The sequence below is a fragment of the Lonchura striata genome, chromosome 6 (genome assembly GCF_046129695.1).
Source record: "Lonchura striata isolate bLonStr1 chromosome 6, bLonStr1.mat, whole genome shotgun sequence".
In the NCBI taxonomy this organism is placed as follows: domain Eukaryota; kingdom Metazoa; phylum Chordata; class Aves; order Passeriformes; family Estrildidae; genus Lonchura; species Lonchura striata.
The window spans coordinates 64,968,702-64,983,578 of NC_134608.1; positions in this window are offsets into that span (position 1 = coordinate 64,968,702).

Consider the following 14,877-nt stretch of genomic DNA (forward strand, 5'->3'; position numbering starts at 1 on the left):
GAGACCTGCTGAACCACTCAGATGCTCACAGGTGTATGGGACGGGATGCGATCCATCCTAGGGGGATGAGGGAGCTGGTGGATGAGCTCCCCAAGCTGCTCCCCATCATTTACCATCAGTCCTGGCTCACCGGGGAGGTCCCAGAGCACTGGAGGTGCCAGTGTGAGCCCATCCCCAAAAAGGGCTGGAAGGAGGATCTGGGGAGCTCCAGGCCTGTCAGCCTGACCTCGGTGTCTGGGACGGTTATGGAACAGATCACCTTGAGAGCCACCACAGGGCACCCACAGGATGGCCGAGGGGTCACAGCCAGCCAGAGTGGATTTAAGAGGGGCAGGTCCTGCCTGAGCAACCTGATCTCCTTTTATAACCAGGTGACCCACCTGTGGATGTGGGAAAGTCTGTGGATGTGTCCATCTGGACTTCAGCAGAGCCTTGGACACTGTCTCTGACAGCATTCCCTGGAAAAGCTGCAGCCCACGGCTGGGGCAGGTTCCCTCCTGGCTGGGAGATGGAAGAGCTGGCTGGAGGCTGGGCCCAGAGAGGGGTGGGGATGGTGCTGCACCCAGCTGGTGTCCAGTCCCTGGTGCTGTCCCCAGGGATCTGTGTTGGGCCCAGTCCTGTTTAACATCTTCACCGATGATCTGGGTGAGAGGATCGAGCCCACCATCCCCAAATTTGCAGGTGACACCAAGCTGGGTGTGAGTGTGGATCTGCTGGAGGGCAGGACAAGAAGACAGAGCCTTCAGCTGCACCAGGGGAGGTTTAGGCTGGACAAGAGGAAGAAGTTCTTCACAGAAAGGGTGAGTGGGCATTGGAATGGGCAGGCCACGGGGGAGGTGGCAGAGTCACTGTCCCTCTCCAGTGGCACTCAGTGGCATGTCTGGGTGACAAGGCGGTATTAGGGCATTGGTTGGACTTGGTGATCCCGAAGATCTTTTCCAGCCTATTTGATTCTGTCATTCTGGGATGATTGGGACACTCTGGGGCCATTGTGACCCTGCAGGGCCTCGTGGAACTAAGAGGACCATGGTGACACTGTGCAGCCCCATAGAACCAGGGCTCCATTGTCGTGCTCTGGGGCCCAATGGAACCAGGGAGTCCCCGTGACACTGGGTCCTGGTGGAACCACAGAGGCCATGGTGACACTGCGGGGCCGCATGTGACCGAGGGGTTTCACCACTGTGACACTGCCAAACCAAGGAGAGCATTGGGAGAGTCCAGGGCCCAGGGGAACCAAGGGGCCCTTCTGACACTGCGGGGCCTCATGGAACCAAGGGGACATTGTGACACTGCAGGACCTTGTGTAACCAAGGGGCCACTGTGACACTCTGGGGCCTCAGGGAATCTGGAAGGCCCTTGTGACACTGTGTGGGCTCGTGGAAACAAGGAGTCCATTGTGACACTGAGGGGACTTGTGGAAGCACAGAGAGCATTGTGACAGTGTGGGACCTCGTGTGACCATGGGGGCTTTGTGACACCCTGGGGCTCCATGGAACCAAGGGGCCACTGTGAAACTGGGGCACCAACGAGAACATTGTGACACTGTGAAGCCCCATGGAACCAAGGAGAACATTGTCACATTTTGGGGCCCCATGGAACCAAGCAGACCAGTGTGACAGTGCAGGGCCAGGTGTAACCAAAGGGACATTGTGACACTGAGGGGCCCCTTGGAACCAAGGACATTTTGCAGATGACACCAAGCTGGATGTGCGTGTTGATCTGCTGGAGGGTAGGAGGGCTTTGCAGAGGGATCTGGACAGGCTGGATCTAGGGCCCAAATCCAAGAAGGTGAGGTTTAACAAGTCCAAGTGCCAGGTCCTGCACTTTGGCCACAACAACCCCTGCAGCGCTACAGGCTGGGGACAGAGGGGCTGGACAGCAGCCAGGCAGAAAGGGACCTGCAGGGACTGATGGACAGCAGGCTGGACATGAGCCAGCAGAGTGCCCAGGTGGCCAAGGAGGCCAATGGCTCCTGGCCTGGATCAGGAATGGTGTGGCCAGCAGGAGCAGAGCTGCTGTGCCAGCACTGATCTGCCCCAGCTCTGCACACAGACATTGCTGCTGCAGCTCCAGAGAAGGCAACAAAAGGACATCTCTGCAGAAAACTTTGCTGAGAGATTCTTTAGTTCCTTTAAAGCCACTGAGAGTGGTTTGAGAGCACAGCCCCTCATTGACTCAGTCTGTGGCCATAGGGAAGGTGGAGAGAAACAAAATGAGAAATGGCACAAGGAATGATACTTCTTTGTGGACAATCTGAAAAAAATAAAACAACAAAAAAGAACCTCTGAAATGAAGCAAACAAGAATTATCAAAGATGACTTTTATTACAAATGGTTGGCAGAAATTGGCCTGTAGTTTAATGTCCCTAGAAGCATCCAGTCATCAGTCTCCTCACTGCAGCCTTGAGCTCCTGGTTCCTCAGGCTGTAGATGAGGGGGTTCAGGGCTGGAGGCACCACTGAGTACAGAACTGACACTGACAGATCCAGGGATGGGGAGGAGATGGAGGGAGGCTTCAGGTGAGCAAACATAATAGTGCTGATAAACAGAGAGACCACAGCCAGGTGAGGGAGGCAGGTGGAAAAGGCTTTGTGCCGTCCCTGCTCAGAGGGGATCCTCAGCACAGCCCTGAAGATCTGCACATAGGAAAAAACAATGAACACAAAACAACCAAATGATAAAAAAATAGAAAACACAAGAAGCCAAAGTTCCCTGAGGTAGGATTTAGAGCAGGAGAGCTTGAGGATCTGTGGGATTTCACAGAAGAACTGGCCCAGAGCATTGCCATGGCACAGGGACAGGGAAAATGTATTGGCTGTGAGCAGCAGAGCAGTGAGAAAGGCACTGGCCCAGGCAGCTGCTGCCATGTGGGCACAAGCTCTGCTGCCCAGGAGGGTCCCGTAGTGCAGGGGTTTGCAGATGGACACGTAGCGGTCATAGCACATGATAGTCAGCAGGAAATACTCTGCTGAGATGAAAAAAAAACAAAAAAAAAGAGCTGTGCAGCACATCCCTTGTAGGAGATGGTGCTGGTGTCCCAGAGGGAATTGTGCATGGCTTTGGGGACAGTGGTGCAGATGGAGCCCAGGTCACTGAGGGCCAGGTTGAGCAGGAAGAAGAACATGGGCGTGTGCAGGTGGTGGCCGCAGGCTACGGCGCTGATGATGAGGCTGTTGCCCAGGAGGGCGGCCAGGGAGATGCCCAGGAAGAGGCAGAAGTGCAGGAGCTGCAGCTGCCGCGTGCCTGCCAGTGCCAGCAGGAGGAAGTGGCTGATGGAGCTGCTGTTGGACATTTGCTGTGGCTGCACAAGGGCACCTGTTCATGGAGAAAGGACAGTGAAAAGTTTGAGGAGATACCTGTTACCAAAATCAAAGCCATTCCCCATACCCCCTCTCCCAAAACACACACGGACATTGTCTCTAGTGTTTTTGAGGTTTGTGGTCTTGCTTATTAGCTCCCCCATATCTCTGCTTCTATATCAGAAACCCTCAGCATTTCTGTTGCCATCTGGGAGAACAGAGTCAGTTCACTGGTGCAAGATAATGAGTGGAGAATCAGGGGAGATGGTCTGTTACTTCACTCTCCTTGGATTTTCTCTGGGCTTTAGTATTTTTCAATTTGAGGATGTTCACACTCCCAAGATCTCTTTAAAGAACACCAGGTACTGCTGAGAGCAGATGGATCCACCACAGCCCAGCTTCACTTTTGTAGCCAAGGACTCTCCTTGCTCATTTCATCAACCCAGCAGCATTTTCAGTGTCACAAAACCTCTGCCTTTTCCCATCAATCTTATAAATCAAAGATGCTCTAGGACAGGTTTGCACCCTGCATTGAAGCTCCCAGCTTGGACTGAAATCTCAGGGACACTTCCAAGTGTCCCTCTGATGGCACTGGATGAAGGGAGGTGCAGCTCCTTCCCTGGCTGCACTACCAGCATTGCCCAGAGCCAGGCACTGGGGACAGCTGTGTCACCCTGAGCCAGCTGTGCCCCTGCCAGAGCCCCCAGTGACGGGCAGCTGCTCCCAGCCCTGTGCTCTGCAGAGGGAACTGGGCCCGGGGCTGCAGAGCTGCCCCACGGCTCTGCTGCAGCTCTGCCTGCACAGGAGGGGCTGCACGCCATGGAGCCCCGGCCCTGAGGGCAGAGGCTTGGCTGGGGCACAGGAGGGAGGGGGCTTGTGCAGAGGGAGGGGCTGCACTGGAGGGGATCCTCTGGACATCTCCAAACTCTCCCTGCCACAGCATATCTGGGATTTGTTTTCTCTCCTTCCCTGATCTTCTCTCTGCTTCCGGGAGATTTTCCTCCTGCAGGTGTTTCCCTGTGCCTCATCTCTCCCTGCCAGCATTCCCACACCCTAAATCTCTGTGCACTCTCCTTGGCCTGACAGAACCCTGCCTGTTTGCAGGGCACTGGCTGGGGGCAGGTTCTGTTTGCAGCTTGGAGAAAGGACAGCTCAGACTGAGCCTGATGGCTCCAGCAAAGGTGCTGCTGCTGCTGTCCATGGGCAGAGTGGCTGAAAGCACATTAGGGATCTCCTGTGAACCTACTGATCTCTAAAAGTAACAGTTCAGACGTCTCATGCACTTGTCAATATTCATAATCAACCTTTAATATTTATCCTTCTTTCCCTGCCACTCTTCAATAGTAGACAGCTGACTACAAATTCTTAGGAAATTTCCACATTTTTATCAAAATCCTTGTCTTGGAAATATTATATGACTAATCAGAAGCCCTCAATATGTCAGAGCTTCATGAGCATTTCACCTCCCCTGCACCAGAAATACTCAGTACTCACAGGATCTGTGGGCATTGGGATGTTCCAGCTTTAGGAGATCACTCCAGGAGCTGCAGCTGCATTGTCCTGCAGCCAGAGGTTCCTGTGCCAAGGGCTGGCAGTGATTCTGCCCCAGGCACTTCTCAGCCCCTTCCCAGCCCTGACTGATTGAAGCTCTCTGTGCCTCTGTGCTGTGCTCGGGCTGGCTGCAGGCAGTGCCCCAGCCCTGCTGGGCTGGAAGAAGAGCTGCTCAGCAAGAGAAATGTGCTTTTGAAGCTCTGCTTGGTTACCAGGATCACCCTCTGTGCCAGGAGCCCAGCACAGCTCAGCAGCACAGACACAGCACAAGGACTTTAATGACCCTCTCAGGGGCTGCTGTTGTTTTCATTAGTCTCATTCCCAGAGAGTGTGCTCAAAAAACTTCTCAAGAACTCAAAGTGTGATTGAAACACTGAAGTTTCTTGGACTTTTAATGGGTCCCACTGAGGGAAACGACTGAGAAAGTGTCCCCAAGTAGAGCATAATGCTGGAGCAGAGATGACAGCAAGGGACAAACAAGGGGAAGGTGGCTCTGGTGCTGAGCAAACCTGGATGTGTTTCAGGAATGCAAAGGGCCCAGGCCTGAGCCCCAGCCCCTGGCAAGGCAGATCCTGTCCCTCCCTCATTGCTCAGGGCTCTTCCCGGGATGGGCACTGACACGTGGGGATGTGCAGTGCCAAGGGCAGGACCATGGGGCGGCCCCTGCCAGGCTGCTGAGCAGGGACAAGGAGGCACTGAGGCCCCAGGGCTGCAAGGGTCACTTGTCCCCTGGTGGCCTCAGGCCCAGGGCCAGCAGCCATGGCCAAAGGGCTGCACAGGTTGGCTCTGTCAGGGCCTTGCAGCTGCTGCACATCCCTGAGCCCTCTGCAGCCCAGGCTGTCCCACGGTGTCCCTGCCCTGCGCCTCTGTCCCTGCAGGCTGTCGTCACCCCCGGCTGCCCCACCTCGCTGGCCCTTCCTTTGCTGGCAGCTCTGCCTCCTGCTGCCCCTGCCTGGCCACACAAAGCCTTGGGCTGCTCCAGGCTCCTGCTGGGGACGTGTTGCACCACAGCCCTGCCCTGGGAGGGAAATTCCTCTCCTCTTGTGTCCAGTCTGGACTTCCCCAGCTGCCCTTGGCATTAATTCTTTCTTTTTCTGGCTGCTGTCTTCTATGTCAGAAGGCTCCACCATCTCTGAAATCACCCTTCAGTCCCTCCCAGGGCTCTCCTCTGCTCTCCTCAGTCTCCACCCCACTGAGCACAGAGATCCTGTGTCCATATAGAGTTGTCAAGTGCCCAAGGCCATGAGCACCCAGACAAGAGGGAGAGTTCTTTTCCACAGGAAGGAAACCACAGAGCCCCAGGGCTTTGAAGGCAGATGAGAAGCTGCCACCAGAAGCCAAGACAAGTCTGACCTGTCTGTACCTGCAGCTTCTGTCTGCAAGCAGCCTTTGGATAGATGGGGAGTTTCGGGGGTGGAATTCCATTTCAGCTGTGGGTTCCTGGGCTTGAATGACAGCTCTCATGGGAAGGAAAGGGTGGAGTCCCAGTGCTTCAAAGGCTGATTAGAGGCAGCCCAAGGAGGGCAAGGCAGCCAGACCTGCCAGCCAGATCAGGGAAGAATCCTAGGGCAGACAGAATTTGGGAGGCCAAACCCCACTTTTGTTTATGGACATCTGGATGAGAAGGACAGTTCTTTTCCATAGGAAGGAGAGTACAGAGCTCCAGTGTTTCAAAGGCAGATGAGAGCTGGCCCAAGGGAACCTGGACAGTCCTGGCAGGTTTTGTCTGGGAGCAATCCTTGCATATAAGGAATTTTGGAGGCAGATTCTCAATCTTGGCCATGGGTGCCAGGATGTAAATGATGGGTTTTTTTACATGGCAAGGAAAGCACAGTCCCCAGTATTTTGAAGGCAGATGAGAGGTGGCTCCCAAGAGGTCATGGTCAGCCAGAGATGTGAGCCCTGGCAAGTTTCATATGGGAATAATCCTTGGATATAATCAAATTTGGAGGAGTCATCCCAATTTTGGCCATGAACCCCTGGAGAGAAGGACAATTCTTTCCCACAGGAAGGAAAGCATGGAACTCCAGGGTTTCAGGAGCTGATGAGAAACAACCCTCAACATGCAAAGGTCACCTGGACCAGTCAGGTGGCCCCCAGGAGGCTCAGCCAGCCAGACCTGTTCCATGCTCTTGTATTCTTGGTGCCCTGCAGCATCACAATTGCTCCTTGGTTCCTTGAGGCCCTGTAGGATCACAACAGAGCTTTGTAGATCTTTGTTCCCATGAGGCCCAGTGATATCACAATGGTGTCCTTGGCTCCACAGTGGCACAATGGCCCCTTGCTTCCATGAGGCCTTGCAGTGTCAAAATGGTTTCCTTGTTTCCATGGGGCAATGCCCATTGGTTCCATGAGGTCACGGAGTCTCAAAATGGTCCCTTGGTTCTGTTGGGTTCCCCAGGATCACAATGGCCCCTTGGTTCCACCAGGCCTGGATGTGTTACAGTGGCCCCTTGCTTCCATGGGGACCCGCAATGTCACAATGTCCGCTTGATCCATGAGACCTGGCAGTGTCACAGTGGTTGCCTTGGTTCTGTGAGGCCCTGTGGTGTCACAATGGCCCCTGGGTTCCATGGGGACTCGGAGTGTCAGAATGGTCTCATTGGTTCCATGGAGCCCCACAGTGTCACAATGGTCTCTTTTGGTTCCGCAGTGTCACACTGGCACCTTGGTTCCCTGAAGCCCTGCAGTACGGAATGGATCCTTGGTTCCATTGGGCTCCTCACTGTTACACGAGTCCTCAGTGCCACGGAGCCCTGCAGTGTCACAGAGCTCTCCTGGGTTCCATGGTGCCACACAGGGTCACCATGGCCCCTCAGTTCTACAAGGCCCCACAGTGTCACAAGGGCCCCTTGCTCCCATGAGGCTGGGCCATGTCACAATGGTCTCATTGGTTCCAGGGACCCTGCCAATGGTCTCATTGGTTCTGCAGTGGCCCTTGAAGTGTCACCATAGTCTCAGCAGGTTCCCCCACTGGTTCACAATGGCCTCCTTGGTACCATGATGTCCTGTGGTGTAACAATGATGTCATTGGTTCCACAGTCAGAATGGCCCCGTGGTCTCATGGACACCCACAGCCACTTATGGAGTCCCACAGTGTAACTGTGATCCCCTTGATTCCATGAGGCCATGCCATGCTACAATGACCCCTTGGTTATACAAGGCCCTGCAGTGTCACAATGGCCCTTGGCTCCAGTGGGTCCGGAAGTGTCATAATGGTCTCCATGGTTCCATGAGGCCCCACAGTGTAGCAATGGACTTTTGGTTCCACAAGCTTTCGTACTGCCAACAGCAGTCTCCTTTGTTCCAGTGTCACAAGGGACCCTTGCTTCTGTGAGGTTCAGTAGCGTAACATGGGCACCCTGATTCCATGAGGTTGTGTAGTGTCACAATGATCTCCTTGGTTCTGCAGTGTCACAATGGACCCTTGGTTCCATGAGGTGCCTGGCCCCTCACAGCCCCTCACGGCCCCTCACAGCCCCTCACAGCCCCTCATGGCCCCTCACAGCCCCTCACAGCCCCTCACAGCCCCTCACAGCCCCTCATGGCCCCTCACAGCCCCAGCCGTGGGGCTCCTCCCCAAGGAGAAGGGGTCGGGCCCTGCTGTTCTCCTTTAATTTCAGTCCCTTCCCAGTGCCGAGCAAAGAACGGCTGGAATGGAGCCTTTCCCAGCCTTTCGCTCTGGGCTGGCTGCGGGCTGAAGCTCTGTGCCGGCGCTGGCCGAGCACCAGCAGCCCTGCAGCCCCGGCCTTTGCTGTGCCGTGTCCGTCCCTGTCCCGACCCCGCCCGGCTCTGGCAGCAGCAGCAGCCGCAGCGCAGCGGGCGCCGGCCCGGCCCGGCCGGGGCTCCCGGGCAGGAGCAGCAGCAGCGCCGGCCCCTTCCCGCCTGCTCCTGCCTCGGCTGCCGAGGGCTTTTCCAGATGGACTCTGGAGCAGAGCAACAGGCACCCGCACACAGCCCTGGCTCCTCAGGGCCCGCCTGTGCTGCCCCGAGCCAGCCCCCAGGGGAAGGAAGGATCGGGTTCCAGCGCTGTTTTCAGCGCTGTTTTACTCACCCTGAGCTGACAGCAGGAGGCTGCTGCTGCCTTCGCCTTGGGAATTGCAGATGCTCTTGGCCCTCTTGTGCTTGCCACTTGACTTTTATCCATAAAACTGTAAGTGCCTCTTTCTGTTGGTGCTACCCACAGTGCTTTCATGACAGCAAAGTCAGTATTTTTGTTGCAGGCATAAAGATCAGCAGATACTGGAATGCCCACCAGTTCCTGAGCACTAAGGTGAGGGGAATGAAAGGCTACAAAGGCCACATTTGCAATGCTCAAACACAGCCCTGTTGCTGGTGCTGATTAAATAGAACCAACTGACAGAGACCATCACAGAAATTGCATCTGAAGTGTGCAATTAAATTTAAAAATCCACCAGGAAAGACGGAAACCAGAACTTCTTGACTCACTTCATTGATTCTTCCCAGAAGCAGGAAATGTCAATGCCCAGAGGTGTTTTCCCTGCTGGGGAGCACAGTGAGAGCCCAGCCTGTGCCCAGTCCCAGCGGGAACCTGAGCCCAGCCCAGGGAGCTCAGCGCACGCGGGGCCAGGCCCAGAGCCCCGGGCACAGCCGCCCATTGCGGGGCAGCGGCGCAGACGGAATGTCCTGCGTCCCAAACCTCCTGCTCCTGCCACACAGCACCCAGCCTTCTCCCCTCCTCCTCCTCTCCCAGCACGGCACAAATTCCAGCTCAGAGGAGGCTTCCCCAGAGAGGGCTCCGGCTCCTGCTCCAGTCTGAGCGTCTCTGCAGAGGAACTGGGCATCTTTCAGGCACTTCCACAAGCTCAGGCTTCTCATTTCATGGTGAATCTGGGATGGAAATGTGCTTGTTAATAAAGCCAAAAGCCATGGGAATGGACTAGTAATTATTAGAAGAAAAACACCTTTCTTCCAGGGAAGGTTCACCAAGTCATTGCCTGCATTTCTCCTTTTCAGATTCTTTCAGTCGGCTACTCTGAGAGGTCCAGCTTGTTCTAGTGCTTGTCAGGAACTGATTGTACTCTTGATTTATGCATCAATGCACCAGATGTGGAATCATCTACACTGAAACTCCCTCTATCAGAGCATTTTCACATTCCAGATCATTTTCAAGATGTCCACTGACAGGCTGGAATTATTATTATTACACAAGTCTCCACTTTGGGCTGTACGCTCTGGAGATTATTTCTCTGAATTCAGCCAGGTTTGTAATTCCTAACAATTCATGGTAACACCTCCTATTTTCTTAGCCTTGAACAGTAACAATGAAAACCTTACCCCCAGCACAACTCCCCAGTCCACCAGTTAAAGAAAGGACAAGCTGTCAACTTCTCCAAACCTTTGTCCTGCTCTGCTGCAAGAATCCTGCAGCACACAGGGTGTGGAAAGCCAAGAGAAGCTGTAGTTGGTGGCACATCCTGTGACAGGAGCTCGACCTCATTTTCCAGGAAGGGTTCTTGAGAAGAGCAAAGAGGACTGTGGAGAAGATTCCTGAAAAACTAAAACAGCTTTCCAGAAGTGAAATGAAAATGAAAAGAAACAATCTGAAATGTTTTCCCCTATTTATTTCTATGCTCCCCTTTTCCATCTTGTTCTCCATCTCATAAATTCCAAATGCGTGTCACCTCTAAGACTGGTGACTTAGCAAGTTTTAGACACTCTAACATACCATGAGCTACACACAGTTTGCCTTCCCCTGTGCCTGCTGGAAAGCAGTGCTGGAGCCATAAGAGCAGTGCTTGGGTCGGGCACGAATCCTGCAGCCAGGGAATGTGCCCCGCCGGTGTGTGACCCTCAGCAGGACAATGCACAGCAGCTTTGCTGTGCCGGGTCTCCATGGAGCCATCCCAGGAGCAGCTGCTGAGCTCAGAAGCCATCGCAGCCAACACCCAGCTCCAAAGGCCCTTGGCAGGGTGGGCTCCTGGCCTGGCTCTGTGTGCCAGGAGCCGGCAGCGCTGAGTGCAGGGAGCCCAGGGAGGGCACAGAAACGCTGGGTGAGAAATGCTGGGGCACAGCGAGATGGGCGAGTGCAGCCGGCCAGGGCAGAGGAGCAGCGCGCACAGGGGGCACAGCCTGCAGGAGAGATGGGCAGGGATGGGCAGGGCTGGGCAGGGACAGAGGCACCCAGGCCTTTGTCCCTAGGCTCAGGCAGCACCTCTGGAAGCCCCACAGAAGGAACTTTCTTGGTGGGGCTACACTTTGGTTCTCCCTTGCCCCTCCCTAAGGAGGATGGCAGGGGTTGCAGGTTTATGGCATTTGTCCTTGCTGCCCCTCACATCCCCCTGCCACACAAACAGCCCCGAGCCACCCGTGAGGGACAGGCCCTGCTGTGCCAGGCTGGGCTCAGGGCTTGGCCTTTCTGCTTCCCCCAGCCAGCCCAGGCCTTGCTCAGCATTGCAGTTCCCTGCTCTGAGCCTTGGGCTCCCTGCAATCCTGGCCTCAAGGATCTGCTCTCTCCAGTCCCTGGTAGCCTTTGGCAGTCCCTGTCTTCAGTGGGGCCCAGTGATGCTCCAAGGGACTTGGAGTTTTGCTTATGACTCCTTGAGCAGCTTCTTCAGCCTTCTCTCATTGACTGAGGATCCTGGGCTCAGCCCCAAATCCACCATAGGGATCATTAAAATACAGAAAGCCCTCAGGGGAGATTTGTCTTCATTCAATGGTCTGCAAATCCCCAGGGCTTGTGCAGCTGATTGGAGCCAGTTTGGAGTTCTTGTAAGGAGGAAGATTTCCAAGTGCACCTCCTGAATTTTTTTCTTTTATAAAGGCAATATTTTTTTGTTTTCCAGTTCAGAGAAGAGCTTATAGAAGCATTCCCCAGGTGATCTTGATGCTGAAGTTCTCCTTAGGAGGTCTGGGCTTGCAGAAGAATGAGCCCCTTGAGGACTGACCCTGTTTGAACAAGCTGCTCCTCACCCCCAGCCTCACCATGTCTGGGATCGCCCACCTGGCACTGACATCCCTGTGCCCTGCAGCAGAACCTTGTCCCTGAGCTCTGCAGCTCCATGTCCCAGCCCATTGCACCGTGTCCCACCTGCTCTCCTCAGGGCTCTGCCTACACACAGGCCCAGGAGAAGTTTTTCTCTGGGGAAGGAAAGAATGGAAAAGCCTGAGCAGGTTTCCTAAACAACAAACCCCACTCAGGAACCACCTGCTCAGTACAGGCTGCCTGGAATGGTGTCACCTTTCTACAAGAGACAGTGTGACCAGAAATGATCTCTGGAAGCATTCTCTGAGTCTCCTAGCTGAATTGTCTGTTCCTGACCTTTCCCTGAATCTCTGATGCAGATGGAAGCTGCTGGTGCCATCCTCACCTTTAACCTCTCTTTGGAATGCAAACAGATTTTCCCAGATATGTTAAGCACTATTTGCTCAATGTTTCTATAAATCTTTTCTGTCACCAATGGAATGAAAGCGCCATTTTGGCACTGAGTGGGTGTCATGGAAGCCAGGAGTCAATTGTGACCCTGGGGTCCCATGGAACCAAGGGGCCATGGTGACACAGCAGGGCCATGTGGATCCAGCGGTACATTGTGACACTGTGGATCCAAGGAGACCACAGGGACACCCCCAGAATCTCATGGAACCAAGGAGTCCATGGTGACCCAGCGGGGCTGCATGGAGCCAATGGCCCATGGTGACACTGCCCATCCAAGGAGGCCATTTGGACACTGTGGAAGCTCATGGAGCGAGGTGGCCATTGTGGCACTGAAGAACTTCATGACACCAAATATCAATAGGGACACAACAGGGCATCATGGAACCCAGGAACCGCTGTTGGCAGTGCAGAAACTCCTGGAACCAGGGGTTGTTGTGACACTGCAGAACCAACACAGCTGCTGCACCTTGTCCCCTGCCCTGCACAGCTCCTTGGGAGGCACGGCAGGAGCAGCACCCTGGGAGCCTCGGGAATGCCCCTCTGGGATCCATGGCACACCCTCCCAGGGGCTGGAATTCCAGTTCCCAGCCAGGAAAAGATGTTCCTGCCCTTGAAGGCAAAGCTCATATGGAAGAGCCAAAAGCCAAGTGGAGCAAGATCTTAAAGTGACATTTCACTGCCAGCCATCATAACTTCACCCATGGTTGTTGTAGCTCGTGGATTGGGAATTAAATCATGGCAGGGCCATTGGTGGGGGCTGCCCTGGGTCAAGGGAGGCAATGAGAGAGAAACAGAGCAGGCAATGGAAGGCAGGAGAGAAAGGAGGTGTTTTGGTTTGGAAACACAGGTGTCTGCTAAGAAAGGCATGGGCCTCCCCTGAAATGGAAAAATGAAGACTCTTTCTTTAAGAATTGTTATAAATTTGAAATTAAGGGCGGCTGTCAGGTAAAAATATGGAAGCAGGAATAACAGTTTTTTACTAGGGAAAAAAAATAAAAGAAACAATGAAGTGAACTAAAACAACACTGACAGGGTCAGAATACAACCTGACACTCTGTTGGACAGGGTGTTGGCTGCAGTCCAATTGGAATTGTAGCTGCAGCCCTCCAGGAGTGTCAGGTGTGGTTCTGTTGGAGAAGTGATCCTGTAGAAAAGGGAGTCTTCTTCTGAAGAGGCAGTGGAAGAGGCAGCTGTTCCTCTGAGAAATCCAGCCCAGAAAAAGCTGTGTTGGTGGGCCAGAATCTCAAGACTAGATGCAGGTAGGAATGCTTGGCTCCTCCCTCTGGGCAGAGCATCTCACAATGGGATGTTACAGTTCTTATCAGTCATGCTGTGACATTCAATAGCCCATTATCAGCAGATGTCTCCCCTGAGGGAGGATTGATTGTGGAAGAGATAAGGAAAAACTGCCCACTTAACACAGGACAACTGCCATACAGATGGCAAATAGAACACATCTTGCTTTTCAGTCTGGGGCAGGAGGACACAAACAAAATCAGCTGAGAAGGCGGCACTCTGAAAAGAAAACCAGAACTGACAGAAAATGAATGGGACAGAAATCAATAGTTCTGGAAGTTTCATTTGCTATCAAAATAAATCACACCCACTCAGCCCCGCACAATCCTGATCCCACAACCTCAAATTTGGATCTCACTTCTCCTGATCTCCTTGCAACCCCATATCAACCTGGAGGCTGTGGAATTGAGTAATTTTGGCATGGGACTGAGGTGGGAAACAGCCATTTTGAGGTGGGATTCACCTATTTTGGGGTAAGATTTTGGGGTTTCGAGTGGGATTGAGTCATTTTGAGGTGAGAGACAAATCCACCTTGGCTTTTGGAGTGCAAAGATATGGAAAATACTACCAGATATCCCCCAAGAACCAACAGATCCTCCAGAATATGTTCCCAAAGGATAAATTCCACCTCAAATACCTCTAAAATGGTGGGACTTTTAACATCTCTGGTCAATACTATTTTTAGTCATTTTTCAGGTGTTTTTAAGTGATAAAGACAAATCAGAAGAAAATTAGGGCCAAACCAAAACCAGAGACCCCTTGAGCATCCTCTGGGCACTGAACAAAACAAACTCAGCAGATATTAAACTTAACCCTACAGATAATGCCTTGAGGAAGATTTGCTCTTTCCGCAAGTCTCTTGTGATTGAAACGCAAACAAATCCCAAACATTAATAAACCAAAAACAGAAGCAATTCTATGGCAATTCCAAATTTTATCAGTTCAAGCACAGCTCCAGCTCAGATGCTGGCAGGTTCCAAAAAAAGAAACACAGAAATTTGTCCCAATACAGATTATTAAAAGGAAGTTAAAGGTCAGTGTAGCTGTCACAAAGGTGACAGGGACCAAGAAAATAATGCTTCTTCTCCAAGACTGTGAATTCAGGAGATATTTGTAAAATAACTTGAGCTGGGCTTCTTGTAGGACTTTAGTAGCCTTGTGTTCCTCACCAGGTCATGAATGATCCATGTCAGCCTCACTGGTGTCATCTGCTCCCTTTCTTTCAGTGATTTTAACAAACTTAAGAGAGAGATGGAAAGAAAGAGAAAAGGGGAGAGAGCAAAGGAGTGACAGGGACAGAGATCTCCCCTGGGACAGGGCAAGTGTGACATTGTCC